We start from the raw sequence: 16,884 nt of genomic DNA on the forward strand, positions 1-16,884 counted from the left end.
CTAGCAAGAGGAGATCATGAGATAAAACTTCAGATTGTCTCTTTGGTGAAGCAAAATAAAGTCCATCAAATCTCTACTGAGCATCCAATAGACCACATTGATCTTTTTGAAGAAATTTGTGGAATGGTGAGAACAACTCTAGAAACTGTGGACTATGTGAAGTGTAAGCTTTTCCCTTTCTCTCTAAGTGATAAAGCTTTTAGATGGTTAAAATCTATGCCATCTGGTTCTATAATGCAAGTCCGCTTTCCTGAACCACTTCTACACCAACTCAAGATCGAACCAGCTGAGAATAAGATAAAAAGTTTCCTACAAGGCCCAATAGAATCATTCTATGAAGTCTGTGAGCGATTTAAAGACTATGAGAGATACTGCTCTCATCATGGTTTCTCTGGAGCAAACCTGCTAAGCACCTTCTATAGAGAACTTCAGCAAAAGTATCAATTTTCTCTTGACACCGCCAGCACTGGAGATTTCAGTTTGAAAACTATACTACAAGGGAGAGCACTCATCGAAAATCTGGCTGTAGCTAACAGCAACAACAACCCTGAGTATGACAGATCAAAGAAGACTATCATTTAGTCATGAACCAAGGGAGATTTCTGAGCTAAAAAGCATGGTAAGTGAACTTTTTAAGTCTCAAAATAAAAATATACATGCTTGTGATACTGCTGCAGGAAATGAAGAAGATGCAAGATATGAAGATGATGGCATATACCAAGAGGAAGAAATCAATTTCATGGGAGCTCAAGCATACCAGAACCGATTCAGCCCAGCTTTCAATCACAACTTCAGGAATGACAACTTCAACAATCTCTCATACAGGAGCCAAGGAGCCGAGAACTCCAAAACCAGTCTTATCCGCAGCAACAAAGGAGCTTTCCAAATAAGTTCCAAAATGGGAACTATGGAGGAGGAAATTTCCAACAAAGACCACCTTTCAACCCTCAACAAGCACAGACCAGCTCATTAGAAGCAACCTTCTCCCATTTAAGCAACCCGGTAAAATCGCTTGAACAAACTATGATGCAGACAACTCAAGGCAATGAGAAGTCAATCAGGGTAATTGGAGTAAGGATCGATTGTATGTACAATGACTTGAATGGGAAGTTTGAATCTCTTGCAACCCATGTCAAGAAGTTGGAACATCAGATAGGTCAGACTGAGATTCAATGAAGAGACAACCAGGAGTCTTACCAGGAAGAGTGGAGGATAATCCAAAGAAGTTCTGAAATGCTTTGACAGCAGTTTTGGAAGAAGAACCTGTCGCAGACTCTAAGGAAAAGTCGACACCTGAGCCCCTCATGAAAGACTCTAAAACTGAGCATGAGAGAAGCCAAGTCATTCCGGTTAAGGTACCAAAACGCTTGCCTGACCAAAGACTCAAAAAGTCTAAGGATCCAGGGAGTTTTTCTTTCACTTGTTCAATTTCTGAATTGAATTTTCAGATTGTTTATATGATTCTGGTGATAATGTGAATGTTATGTCAAAATCTGTTGCTGAGAGACTTGGTATAGGAACATTTTTCCCATCTCCAGTAAAGATAATCTTTGGTGATTCATCTCAAAAGAGGACAGAAGGAATGATCCAGGACTTGCCATTGGTCATTGGAAATAAAATCATTCCAGCTGATTTCCAAGTCCTAGAGATGGACAAAGACAAAGAAAGACCTTTGATATTTGGTCGCCCATTCTTAGCAACTGTAGGTGCTATTATTGACCATGCAAATCGCTGTTTAGTTTTCTTAAATGTGGACAGGAAAAAGTTCTATAAAACCACATTGGATCAAGCTCCAAAACGCAAGGATAAGAGCAAAGAGAAGATATTGGATGACAAAAAGGAACTAAAAGCACTTGCATCCAGGCAATTTGAAAAGATCAAGATAGTGGTGCCAGTAGACATCATCAAGGAGAAAGTGAAAAATCTTGAAGAAATTGTTGAGAACACAAAATATGTCTTCAAAGATGCAAAAATCTTTAAGAAAAGAAAAGAGATTGTGACTCAAGATGAAGGAGATCCAAATTTAAAGCTAAGGAGGATCCCAAGGACTATTACTTCAAGAGATCCTACCTCTTTTTCTCAATCCTAATCCTACAAAGAGCTCTAGCTAAAAGACTTTAAATAAAAGCGCTTGATGGGAGGCAATCCATTTGGTATGATTTTATTTTCCTTTTATTTCTTTTTTTATTTTGATCTTTTTCTCTTTATGCATTTCACGCTTTCATAAAACCAAGAAAAAAAAACTAAAAACATTCAAAAATCCAGAAAATACGAAAAGATAGGAAGAGGAACTCCCAGGAGCATTTACCGCGGTCGTGATCAATTCAGCAGTGGCCGGCCCATCATCCACCACGGCCCGCGTCCCTCGCCCACGGCCAAATGCTCCTCTGCCGCGGTCGCACGCGCCTGGCCCATGGCCGGCTCCTGTTTGGCTTCGAGGCTTGTTTTCCTGATTTCTCGCGAACCGGAACTTACAACTCCTGATTTATTCCGGGATTGAACCAGGAAGTTCCTGAAACATAATTTCCGTGTTAAAAACACCAAGGTAAGTCTTCTAAACTTTTAAAAATTAAATTTTCTTACGAAAAACATATTTTTAAAACATATCAAAAGAGTCATTCTCTTCATCCTCTCCAACAAGCTTGGAGTTTTTGAGAAAAAGACAAGATTCAAACTTGACAAACTTGCTTCAAATTTTCGAACCTGTTTCACTCTTTTTCAAAGGAGATTCCAGATCTATCATCACATAACACTTTCATCAAGGTATGGATCCAAATTTCTCAATTTTTCTTAAGAACTCAAATTTAGGGTTTTCTTAGAATGAGTAGAAAATCACCTTAGGATGATGGGAGATTGTCTTTGGACTTAAGATTAGACCTCTGGGTAGTTTAATTTCATGATTAAACACTTAGACCATAGAGATTTAAAACTTTTAAAAATCTGAGATTTGAGACCTTGAGCAAATCGAAATTTGAAGATCTGTTTGATTCAGCTTTGTAGATCTGGATTGTTTGGTCCTTGTTGATAAACCAGATTAGATTACATATGAGTGAGCATTAACATCATCTTGATTTATAAATCGCATGTGTTGGATATCAATATATCGAACTTGACCAAGAATTCTCATATTTTGCAATGTTTGATGCTATTACAGCTTGTTTGTCATATGAATGTGTTTGTGATAGCTCTATAAACACCTTGTTCATAAAAATCGATACAAAAGCAGCTTCATTTACTCGTTGTCTCAAGAATCTCGTTTTGCAGGTCATGAATCTCTCTCAAGTTCAACTGATTCGAACCACGATGAATTTTCATGCGAAAAAGCCCCATTCAAAGGAGACATATGACGCATTAAACGAGACACAGATGAGTGATGATGAACCCTTCTCCACCTTCATAACCGCACAAAGGAGAATCTTTTCAGGAGAGATTGAGCGAGCTTCCACACAAATATATGTACCTCGGAAAGCTAAGTCTTCCTCTAGGCCGAAAGTGAAGTTTGTTGTTAAAGCCATTGACCCAGACATCAACTACTTGGCGCAACTTGAGAAGCTGAAGATCAAGCCAACTCCAGCAATTGACTACTCACTCTTGAGATGCTTGGAATCAGAGAGGATGTGATATGGTATCTTGATAGGCTTGGAATGAGATCATTCATGGCGCAGAGTTTTCCAACCTATGAGAGCCACACCAAGGAGTTCCTTGCATCAGCAACTTTGTGCTACAAGAAGAGAGCTACTCCTAGAGCTCTTGATGGCATACTCTCCTTCTTTATTGGAGGTCATCTCTATTCTCTTACCATTTTAGAGATGTGTGATGCTTTGAAGTTACCTTATTGTTATGAGATTGCATTGGAGAAAGATCCAGATCAGGATCTTTGGAAATTGATGGGTTATGGAGTTTATGACAAAGGAATGTCCAAGGCATCACTAATTTCTCACCCTGCTGTTCGCGATGTGCACAAGCTACTAGCACACACTGTGTTTTCTCGAGACAACCAAGCGAATGTCCTCAAGCCAGAGTTGGTGACAGTACAGCTACCTTTCACGGATCACCCAAGGTTCTCATGCTTTGCTTGCATCATTGCAAGGAACCTAGTGAAGGTTAAGCATGAGATGCTTGCATCTGATTGTTTGGACTACTCACCAGCTTTTAGAAGCATCATTACTTTGCTTATGGTAGCAGCAGGAGTTGAATTTTCAGCTGAGACACCTCTTAGAGAGGATTGGTTCGATCTCTCTCAGTTATCTAGAGACAGGACTATCACCAGGGCCAAGATGGACCTAATTGGATTTCCTTACAAGTTCTGCACTAATACCACCGAGTACAGGGTTCTTCTACCTTCAGATTCAATGCCCTGTCTCTGAGATGGAGCTGACCCAGGATGGAAACCAGAGACTAGCGACTTCCTACCATCTTTTCCACTCTTACCTCTGATCGTGAAGCAATTTCTGAATGCAAAATCCAAGAGAGAGGTAGCTGCAAACAGCAGGAGACTTCAGCCTGCACCATCCCGAGCCAGTTCTTCTCAGATTAGAGCATCCACTATGAGTGATGTAGACTTTCCCGCTTTGAAGAAGAAGCTCGACCAGAAAGAGAAGATCAACAGGCGCATGAAGAAGTTACTGAAGAAGAACCACATGTGTGATGATGACTCTTCTGCTACCGAGACAGATGACAGCCATGAGACATAGGCGCATATCCATCACCATATCATACCCACGGTTCTATAACCATTTTTTTTTTAATTTTAGACTCTTTTGCTTTTATTCACTATCTTCTCACCAACTTTGTCACACTGGGGATTGTGTGATTTAAGTCTAGGGGAGGATGTTTATTCGTACTAATCTGTTTTTTTGTTTCTTATATTTTTCTGCAATTTTTAAATTTTTCTATGCTTATTAAAAGACCTTGAGTATTTTTCAGGAATATTTGACACAAAAATATGATGAGTAAGACCCATGTGCTTCTAGACTTTTCATGCTAGTTCTTTTTCTGGTTAGTACTAGACTAGGCGGTAGATAGAGTACTTGCACTACGAACTCCCACTAGAGGATTTCTATTCATGAAATTTTTTTCTACCAGGATATACTAGCTCATTTCACTTGAACATAATCTTGACATCTAATTTTCTCATCATTGGTTTTAGCAGGCATCATGATACACATCTAGAATATCTTCACCTTATTCTGATCACTCTTTGTTGTCCTAGATGGCCAGTTCATTTTTAGCTGGTACCACATCCTTTACCCAAACCTTATGTTCAAAAATCATGCATCCTCTCTTTAGTTTATATTGACAGATATGTGCAAAAACGCCGGAGAGGGATGAACAACATGGTTTTCAGTCACTCAAGAAAATTTTGGGAAAGTGGAGCACAAGAACCTATCAAAGCTTAATGGCGCCTCAAAAAGCCTGAACTCAAAGGTAAATTTCATGCCTCCTAGACTCTACATATAAAGGCATTTTCCCCTTTAAAAAAAAATCGAAAAAATGAAAGGAAATGAAAAAAAAAAGCCTAAATGAGTTTAGGTTGGCCAAAATTATTTGAAGCAAAGGCTACAAGTATTCATTTGTGAGCATTGATTTTAAAACCTGGACAAAAATCTAAGTCTTGAAAGTCATAAGGAGATCCTGAAGAAAGGAGATCAACAATCATAGGGCAACAAGAATGTGACTGGAAACTGTGGATATCAACAGTTCCATCCTCTCTTGCTGTTTTGCAGAATTTCTTGTCTCTCCAAAAAAGGTAACCCTAAACACTAAGAACCTCACCTTTTATACAGCTATTTTGAATACCTAGCATTGATTGCTTTACTAAATCCTTTTGATGAGAACCACTGGAACTTATAAATGAATGTTAAGAGCTAGTTGACTGGAGGATAGGTTTAAGCGTCTAAAATTTCGCATGACGGATCAACGGACTAGTTATGCATGTACTTTGGTGAGAATTTTCTAGACTATCCTTGATTCGAGCATAATGACTAACTTTGGTTAAGAAGCATGGTCTCTGAGATTTTATTAGGTCCTACGATTTCCAAACCTCTTTTTCAGGTTCAAATCTTTGGTTTTGTTTGAGGACAAACAAAAGTTTAAGTATGTGGGAGTTGATAACACCTGATTTTGACGATTTTTATGGATCACTTTCAGTATCTTACGCAGGTGTTTTCACTCAGTTTTAAAATTTTTATAAGTGTTTTCCATGTTTTGGAGTTTTAAAAAGATTTTCACAAAACTTTGGAGCTTTGGAGTGCAATTTGGAGCAAAAGTACTTTTTTGGATAAATTCAGACCATCAGAAGTTTGGCAACCAATGAAGACCTTCTCACTGTCTGATCATCCCCAAAAAATTTGAGAGATTATAGAGGAAACAACCAGCTTTCCAACACACTTGGAATCAAAGCAATACAACGGTTAGATCTCCAGATATCATCAATTCACTGAAGGCCGATCAACACAAGCCCAGTCAAGGACATGAGCTTTAACCCGCGGCCAGGCTTGTTCCCACCGCAGCTCAAGAGGTTACACCCCCGGTGGACCTATGTCCGAACCTCAGAAGCCTAACTTAGGCCCAAGACACTTCCTGCACCTATTTTACAAACCCTAGATGCCCAAACTTGGAGAAACACTATAAATACTCATTTTTAGGTCTTTTGTAAGAGGGCATCTTTATTCTCTTTGAGAGATACCTCATTTGTAGTTTTAGGTTTGATTTTTATGCATCTGTAGACGCTTTTCATCGCCACTCTGTTTTCAATAAGAGAAGTTTTTCTGCAACTTTTGTTTCTTTACTTTTCTTCTTTCTAAGTTCTAAACTGATGATGATGTCTATCTCAGCCATGTCTGAGTAGTCACCTAGTTGGGTGAAAGGAAAATCTAAAGGGATTCCATGTTTGAATGACATCTACTTTCTTAGGAAAAAGGATTTTGATTTTACATGATTCTCCCATTCATCCAAATCACAAAGCGGTAATCCTAAATTGATCCCCCAGAATCCGATCCTAGCTAGGTTAAATCCGAGCCACGAGAGTTTAGGGTTTAGGTTTAGTGACAAACCAAAACTCCTTTTTACTAGATTAGGTCTACGATTATTGGTGTGCCAATTATCTTGATGATTCACGCCACACACTTATGGATAAAGTATGTGGGGCGTATTTGGCAATGATTTCCATGAGTGGAGAAGGAGCGACGGAGAGATTGGACGATATACCAGTGGCCAACGGGTAAGCAGATGTATTCGAACCATTGATTGGATCGCCACCATTTCGAGGAGATGATTTCACTATCGAGCTAGAACAACCCCTGTTTAAAAGGCTGCAAATCCGCTAGCACCAACAGAGATGGCTGAATTGAAGAAGTTGTTAGAGGACCTTACGGACAAGAGTTTCATCCGACCAAGTAGTTCGCAATGGGGAGCACAAGTGTTTTTTGTGAAGAAGAAGGATGGGAGTTTTAGCCTCTGTATTGATTATCGAGGGCTGAATAAGGTGACCATCAAGAATAGATATATGTTGCCACGAATCGATGAGTTGGTGGACCAATTGCAAGGAGCATCGTGTTTTTCAAAGATCAATTTAGCATCAGATCCGAAAAGCTGAGGAGGATATCAAGAAGACGCCATTTCAAACCCGTTATGGACATTACGAGTTTGTTGTGATGCTGTTTGGATTGACAAATGCGCCAGCTGCATTTATGAAATTGATGAACAATCTCTTCCGATCATACTTGGAAAAATGTGTGATTGTCTTCATCGACTACATCTTGGTCTACTCATGGAAAGATAGGGAGCAAGCTTGGCATCTGTAGTTAGTGCTTCAGGAGTTCAGAAATCATCACCTTTTTGCTAAGTTGAGCAAGTGTAGCTTTTAGCTGAGAAATATTGAATTTCTTAGCCATGTTATCTCAAAGGAAGGAGTAGCAGTGGATCCCAAAAAGATTGCTGCTGTGACGGAATGACCTCTTCCTAAAAGTGTTATAGAGGTCCGTAGGGTTTTGGGACTAGCCGGATATTACTGCAGGTTCATGCCAGAATTTACGAACTTGACATAGCCATTGTCAAGTTTGGTCAGGAATGATGAGAAGTTTGAGTGAAATGAGGATCGAAATAAGAGTTTGGAGGAGTTAAAGAAGCGTATGACCGAAACTCCAGTGTTCGTACTTCCAAGGCCAGGAATACCATATGAGGTCTACACCGATGCCTGCAGACCAGGTATAGGTGGTGTGCTAATGAAGGAAAGGAAAGTCATAGCATACGCCTCGAGACAGATGTTGAAGCACGAACTAAACTATCCCACTTGTTATTTGGAGTTAGCAGCGGTTATGTTCGCTTTGAAGATCTGGCGTGCTTTATTGTACATAGAGAAGGTGCAAATATATGCGGATCACCAAAGTTTGAAACATGGTTTTACCCAGAGCGATTTTAATTTGAGGCAGGGAAGATGGATGGAGTTGTTAGCGGATTATGATTTGGATATTTCCTATTGATAGTATGAACTTTTAGGTTCAAACCCAATTACTCAAACTACTCATAGCATTGTAGTATTTGAGGTGTCAATCCAAATGTAGGTTGCTAGGCACTAGAACTATGATGAATCAATTATTAATCCAAGTCTAATCAAATAAGTTGGTAACAAGATGATCTAAAACATAAAACAAACAAGAAGCAAGTAATAATTAAGAACAAAGCAAGCAAGAGAACTAAAACAAAGACTCAAATTCAAAATAAGATAAAGCTAAGCCTTTAGATGTGATCATTGATCAGGGTGCTTTCAATGCTAATTTATGATGCTAAGCTAACAATACAACACTTGCTAGTCTTAAGTCTAGACTTATTTTTCAGATTAATTCACTCTCATGACAAAAGTCCATTTGTTAATTACCTAATCAATACTAATTCTCATTAGTGAAAAGATAATTAACAAGCATGATAATCAATGTCTAACATGACTAAACAACCTCTTTATGCATCAGACAATGGCTAAAATAGACTGAATCTTATACAGAAAGACATAGCAGGCATCACATGATCTCAAGTTCCAATAAATTTAGAACTCTAAATAAGATTAATCCTCTCTAAAAGCATTAATCACAATTCCCATTAGTGTAATGATGATCAATATGCATTGATAAACAGTTCTAACATGTCATTTATGCTCAAACAAACATTCTCATGGCAATTCAAAACATAAACCCTTAAGTTAGCTCATTCAGGCATTTCAGCAAACACCTTGTGGGTGGAGAAATGCCTATCAACCCAGATTTCACTTTTTCAAGGAAATATGGCATTAAGAGCAGCTAACTAAGGAAATGAGAATCTATAACTTAAACATCTTAAATTAAACATCTAAGCACCCTAATCTACACACCTAGAAGCTTAAAACAAGACTACTCATTAATCATGATGAACACACCATTTCATTTGCAAGAGGTGATGTTTATCATGATTTGAAGTAAAGATAAGAAGAAGAAATGATAAGAAACAGCCTTGAATGATTAAAAACAAGATATGTCTTAACAAAGAACAAAGACTTTCACCAAAGAGATAGAAAAACAAAGAGAAATAAAAGGTGATCGAAAGATGTTTAGAGTTTTCTCCCAAAAATCTATTTATACTAAGGGGTTTGGACCAGGTCAGCCTAGAACAAACTGGGTACTGACCCGAACTTAATGGGTCAGGGAGAGTTTACACCTAGCTGCACTGCCGATGTACATCTCGGTGTGAAAATATGCTCTTAAGATGGAGTTTACACCAAGCTTCATTTGGTTGATGTGCATCTTGGTGTAAGACCATCAGCTTCTAACTCTAGGAACACATCCAAAAGATGCTGCTCAGTGTGGAGAAGTGCTCTGAAGCGAATAGGATCACACCGAGGTGCATTTGCCCGAGGTACATCTCAGCGAGACTTGCATCGAGCTGAATTAACTCGGTGCACTCTTCTGTGAGAGCTCTGGAGTTAAATGGTAATAAGAACCGGCTCACACAAAATTGAATTCACTCGGTGTGCTCCTTAGTGTAAGCTCTGAAGATTGAGCACCCTAAAATACAGCTTACTCCGACCAGAACTCTCCGGGTACTCATCTCAATTTGGAAATGGACCCCTACATACTTAAATTGCGATAACTTCATGCTCAGTGATTCAATACTCGATTTTCCAGCTCCAGAAGAAAGGTGACTCAATCTGCTCCAACTTTGGTAAAGGAACTATATGCATCCGGGGATAGCAAACTTTCCAGTATTCCAGTTCTTTGAGGCGCATTGTATTGGTCCAGAATGGCTCCGAGACAGGTTCATTTTTAATCGGCTTTATCGTCCGGCTCAGTACTCCAAATCGCCTGATTCTAAGCGTTCCGGAAATATGGCTTACTCCTCTACAAATTTAGTGAATATACTGGAGGCTGAATCGAAGTGTAAGACCTCCGTCTCAGTCAATCTTTCATGTGTATTTCCAGGTGAAGTCACTTGACCGAGATCATATACCAATGCAGAGGTTTTCTCCAAGTGGTCTCAGCTCCGTCAGGTCCCCAAATTCCTCCAAAGTACCTAAAAACACTCCAAACATGCAAGACTATTTAGGACCTAATGCATTTCCTATAAAAGCTAAAACAAGGACAAAACTCTAAGAAAACAACCTATATCATGGGACTCTACTTTTGGACTAAAAATGTATGTTAAGTATGCAAAGATATGAATATATCACATATCGCCCGGGAAAGGTAAATCAAGTACCAGATGCTTTGAGTTGTCGCAGAGGAGCTGTTGCTAGGGAAAAGGAAATGGAGAATCTAACTGCAACATTGGCAAGTCTTCAGTTGTGTGTGACAGAAGTAGAAGAGAATTTCATGGGGTTAGTAGCATTTGAAAATCAGGATCTTTTGTGGGAAATTTGCTAGGAGCAGAAGAAGGATGATACTTTAAAGGAAATGGTTGAGAAGCAAGTGGTTGGGTACCACATAGCAGATAATGGAGCTTATATGTACAATAATCGAGTTTGTGTTTTGGGCAGCGAAAAGTTGAGGAGAGAAGTGTTGAGCAATACTCATAATTCAAAGTTCTCTATTCACCTCGAGAATACCAAGATGTATCAAGACCTGAAGAGATACTGTCATTGGGTAGGAATGAAAAAGGGCATAGATAAATGGATCTCTCAGTGTGCGATGTGTAAACAGGTGAAGGCAAGACGCATGGTTCCTAGTGCTACTAACATAATGGAAATAGGACATGGTAACTATGTACGTTGTCATAGGCTTACGAATAATATTGGATAAGAAAACACAATTTGGGTAATTGTGGATAATCTGGCTAAGTCTTCTCACTGTGTGCCGATAAGGAAAACTGCTGAAGCAAAAACTTTGGCGAAAAGTATATGGACGTGATTGTGAGGCTGCATGGAGCTCCGGTGAGTATTGTGTCAGATAGAGATGCAAAGTTCACAGATGTGTGTTTGGAAGGCGTTTTAAAAAGCGCTAGAGACGAAAGTGCATCTAAGGATTGGAGAGGTAGCATATCGACTGCAGCTGCCCCAGAAGTTGTCTGAACTTCATGATATATTCCACATTTTCGTACTTAGGAAGGTAGTAAGGGAACTGGAATTCATTTTGTCTGCCACACCACCCGACCTCGAAGGAAATCTGTCAGTTCTGAGCAAGCCGTCTGAAATTTTGGAATTTGGGGAAAGAAAAGTTGATGGTAAAAAGACCAAGATGGAAAAACTCAGATGAGAGAGCAATGGTATTCGCGAGGAAATTAAACATGGGAGCCATAGGAGCAGATGAGAATTGAGTACCCTGAACTCTTTCTAGTCGGAATGGAAACCGAAGAGAAGGAAGTGAATTCGGGGACGAATTCTTTTAAACAGGGGGAGATTTGTGACATCCCAGCCCATCCAAAGGCCCAGCAAGAGGCCCAATCCCCAAAGTCAGCTCCTATAAAAAAGAAGACCCTAGGGAAAAAACCTCATTCCCCGTAGAAAGAGAGGGAGAGATCGACCAACAACAGCAGAGAGCCACCGCCGCCACCGCCGATCACCTCCCTGCCACCGTACGAAGCTTCGCCAAGACACCTTGAGCCGCCGTAAGTCGATCCCAAGCCAAGGACGAGCCATTGAGAGCCTCTTCCATACCATCGTTTGCATGATTCGTTTAATTCTCTGTCTCTTTAATCAAGATCTGCAAATCGGCCAAGGTAAGAAGTAGATATTAGCTTTCAATACCTTATTTGTTTATTTTTAGTGTATTGAGAACAGGATTATACAAGTAAATTTGTTGATACATCTAAGGAGATCATGAAAAAAAGAAAAGGATAAGGAAATCATTAGATTAAGCACCAGCATAATTGTTTGTCCATCTGGTTGATTGCCTAATGATTCTAAAGTAGCTAGAGATAGGTGATCGACTTGTGATAGGGCACAATAGTTTGATCATTGATTGTTGGGGTTCATACCTGGAAGAAAGGATGATCCACATCGTTTGGTGGTTGAGGTGAACCACATTATATATTTTCATGACCAAAAGAGTTTCCCGTGTCTTGAACATGATGAAGAGTTTGCCATGACTTGAGCATGATGATCCCTTGTGTATACTTGTTTGTGTGCTTGTAGAGCACTGCTTGTTGCTTGTGTAGTTCTAGGCCTTAGATGTTGGAAATAAATGGATAATGTAAAGGGAGTGTGAATTTATTTTTGACTGAGTAATTATCCCAAATTACTCACCCCTCAATCTTTCTTTTCAGGTGAGTATGAGGATTATGATCTTGATGGCTATGAGGAGGAGTAGTCTGAAGTAGTGTGCTTTTTGGCACGGGTTTTTCTTTCGTTTTATTCTGATTTGAGTATTTTTTAAGACTTCTTTGCAATTTGCTTGGATTTTTGTTTCTTAAGTTTAAGTTATGAATTAATTGCAATATTTGATTTTATTAATAGAATAAGAGAATTATTCAGAATTGTGGTTATTGATGAGCTTGCGGGCCTAGGGTTTGTTTTTAACAAGCCCGTTAGTCCTTAAAAATTTTTAAATTTGTAAAACCTTAGTATCTGCAAGTGCAAAGATGTATGTTATAGGACTTAACGTGTCGATCCACAGGGAGGATATCTAATCTGCGAGAAACAACAAACTGGGAAATAAGCAAAGTCATAAACTCATGGGGTTATCGGGTTTTTGGTTAAGAATCCTAAAATAAACCTAATCTAATATTCACAAGAAATAAGATGCAATGCATATAAATTGTTAAAATAATATCTCAAGCATATCGACTCAAATTATAGACTCTAAACTCATATGTGGTGATTTAGACTTCTCCGGTTTACTCTAATCAATGTTTGGTGGCATTTCAATTATCTTCTGGGCGATTTATCTTCATCTGTTTTTGGGATCTGCATGGAACTAGAATAGACATGTGTATAACTAACCAACTCTCACCATCTTAATCAACTAATCACACAGATCTAACAATTAACTCTTGCTCTCATGCCAGAACTAAGATCATTCATTAAATATTGAATTCGTCTGCTCACATCTTCTCTATAGGTAGCTCTCGACTCCTATAGCGACTATGTTCTTCTGAAGCTAGGTATGGATGATCTGATACAGCACTCTCGTGGCTCTGATCGATTCTAGGCTAAGAAAATAGGTCATGAATCTACTCTCATGCAATATGAACAACTTAGAAGAGATGAGATCCAGAATATGGTCTAGAAACTTAGAAATCCTAATCGATATGTATGTATATCGAAAACTCTTCAAACAACTTGACTCTCTAGGACGAATCTACATGATGCAAGGAATGATAAAAATACATGAAAGAAAGAAAAAGATGAAACAGAAAAGTTAATAAAATAGAAAGGAGAAAGAAAAATGGATCAGGGGAAGAATCTCCATCTCCATCGCCTAACCCTAGAAAAACAAAGTTTGGTGGCTCAAAATCTCATTACAAGAGCACACACCCATTTAGGGCTTCTAAGAAATGTATTTATAGGTCCTAAGGTCTTCCAGGTCTCATTTAGGGCTTCTCTGAAGAGGAATGGCGAAGTGGGCTTTGATGTTGGGCCTTGTGGCTCGTCTTTAGGTCCACCAAGTTTGAAAGTCTTCCAGGACAGGTAAACTGCTACTTTCCCGCAGGTGAGAGTTTTCCGGGACTGGTGAATTGGGTCAACTTGGTCTCCATGTATCTTTTGATTGTACCGTTGGATCTTCGTGATGTAGAGTGCTATGGATAGCTGGTTGTATCCTCTTGATTGTCTCCAAATTTGAGCTGGATAAGACAATGACAAAGTCTTCATTTGAGGCTGAACTTCTAATAGTCTGACTTTAAGCTGAAAAAGTGGATTTCTTCCATTTTGCCATAATTTTCTTTATGTTTCCTGAAAGGAGCCTTGAAACTACAAATATATGGAAATCATAATAAAAGTTCCTAAAACTGATTAAAACCTTTGAAAAGGCATTTGAAATCATTGGTGAAAATGAGTACAAATACGTTGTTATTAGTTATTTAATCTAATAAATGTAGTAATCGGTTTAAAACTAAAACTGAATAGTTTGGTTCATCTGGTAAACGGTCAGAGGTTCACATATCTTGAATCGACAATCTGTAACGGGTCGGGCCATTGGGACACAGGCCAGCCTGACATCTCTAGTTGTATAGATAATCACTTGTAATAGATATTAATATTTCAGAAGATAAAAAAACCAGATTAAGCAAAACGGTCAATTCGATGGTATGAAATGAAGAGAAATAAACAAGTTTTAGTTTCGTATTTATAACCTTTTTAATGCAAAACTAAACCAATCCCAAATCGAAACTAAACTCATATCTGGTTTAATCTGTTTTTTGTAAACCATAAAAAATGAAAAACTGAAGCCCAAAACAGTTACTTATACCAAACTAAACAGAACAGAACTTACCAAAATTAACACACATGTCTATGGCGGTATCCACTTAAGTACTTAACCATTTTTTTTTTTGACTCGATACCAAAATTAAGCAAGTCATTAAAAAGTAGTTTGACTTTTTGTAAGGAAAATGAAATTGTTTCCATTTCAATGTCAGTAATGAAAAAAAAAAAAGCTAAAACTTTTTTAGAGTCCCAAATTATAATGTTATAAGATTCAATGAAAAGGATTAGTCCCTTCAATTCTGTGGTAGTCAAAGTCAAATCCCTAAAATTACCAATTGAGAAGAGAAGATGAATTGGAGGAAGAAACCATCGACGTCCCCAAATCCTTCACTTCCTGATGATTTACAAATTAGTTGCTTCACACGCATCTCGAGATTGCACTACCCAACTATCTCATTAGCCTCCAAAAGATTTCGTTTGCTCCTCGCTTCACCTGAGCTTTACGAGACTTGATCTTCCTTAACCCACACCGAGAGTTTTCTCTACGTGTGCTTACGATTTCATCCTGATCCCAACACAGGCTGGTTCACTCTCTGTCTGAAACAAAATCGAACCTGTAGTAAGAAGAAGAAGGAGCCATTTGGGTATGTGTTGGCTCCAACTCAATCCAGTTCAAAATTTTCATCAAGTGTTGTTGCAGTTGGTCCCCACATCTACAACGTTGGCAGTTCCATTTACAAATCGCCGTCCTCTAGCGTCTCGATCTTGAACTGCCGGAAACACGTGTGGCGTGAAGGTCCGAGGATGCTTGTGGAACGTTACTGGCCAGTGGCTAATGTGTTCGATGGGAAGATATATGTAACGGGAGGATATGTTGACGTCAACGCAACAAATTGGATGGAAGTTTTCGATCCAAAAACCCAAACTTGGGAACCTGTGTTATGCCCTCTTGCTGCACAGAGTCGTATATGCAAGAGCATGGTGATTAAAGATGAAATTTGCATGTTTGGGCATAAGGGTTTGGCTTACAAGCCCAAAGAAGGTAAATAGGAAGCGATATGGATGATGCATTATTTTAATCAAGGATGGGAATCGCTTTCTTATTCGGTAATAGATAATGTGCTATATTGTTATGATAACTTACAAGGAATCCAATGGTATGACTGTACAAAGAGATACTGGATGTATTTGAAGGGTTTGGACTTGCCTACGTTCGGCAGTTATGGTTTAGTCAAATTGGTGGATTATGGTGGGAAAATGGTGGTTTTGTGGGAAAATTATGTGCCTTCTAGTGGAGACAAGAAGAGTTGGTGTGCGGTGATTGCGCTTGAAAGACGTAACGGTAAACAGATTTGGTGAAAAGTCGAGTGGTTTGATGTTGTGCATACGGGTCCGGTCACTTGTGAATTTCTATGTGCTCTTGCTGCTACTATTTGATGAGCTGATGCTGGTAAATTTTCGTTTTGTGGATATTTATGTCTCCTAAATTTTAATTGAATACAATAAACATCATTTCCATTGTAAACCTTTTGAGGGATATGGTTAATTTCTACTCTGCAAAAAGGCCTATGAAACTTGTTTTGGTTATGATTGAAGACTGGTTGGTCTACTAGTGATTTGCAGCAAAATTGGTGTCTTGCTTCTTTGTACCATCTAATTATAAAATGTAAGGGTTATGTATTCCTTTTTTTGGTTAATAGGAAATCAGATGAAGTGATCTAACCAAGATTATTATTCAATTATAAACATCAGTCAGACATAGGAAAGCATTACTTCTCGAGATGTCCTGAGTCTAGAGGCCATTGGATGATCAAGCTGTACCATCTTCTTTGTCGAAAAAGCTCTGAATTTGCTCAAAGGCCTGATGAAGAACGTGTGGTGCTCAAACTCCAATGTAAAGAACATATATCATTTGAGAATTACCTCATTGGTAATTTCAGTTGGTGTAAGATTTGAGACGCTGCAATAACTGAGTTTCAATGTAATATCTAAACTAGTCACAAAACAAAATGGCAGAGATTGTGTAAAAAGCTAGAGAACATGGAAATGTCATATCG

At 38.7% G+C, this 16,884-nt stretch overlaps 1 non-coding gene and 1 pseudogene across 1 annotated transcript; one reads left to right on the forward strand and one right to left on the reverse strand.

Annotated features, from left to right (window-relative positions):
• Window positions 1-284: 284 nt before the first annotated feature.
• Window positions 285-389, reverse strand: LOC112085851. Its single transcript, XR_002899138.1, has one exon. It is a non-coding gene; the product is annotated as a small nucleolar RNA R71 (small nucleolar RNA).
• Window positions 390-15,162: 14,773 nt separating this feature from the next.
• LOC18014797 lies at window positions 15,163-16,619 on the forward strand (annotated as a pseudogene).
• The last annotated feature ends 265 nt before the right edge of the window (window positions 16,620-16,884 follow it).

Source organism: Eutrema salsugineum, unplaced genomic scaffold (assembly GCF_000478725.1).
Source record: "Eutrema salsugineum unplaced genomic scaffold, Eutsalg1_0 scaffold_3, whole genome shotgun sequence".
NCBI lineage: Eukaryota > Viridiplantae > Streptophyta > Magnoliopsida > Brassicales > Brassicaceae > Eutrema > Eutrema salsugineum.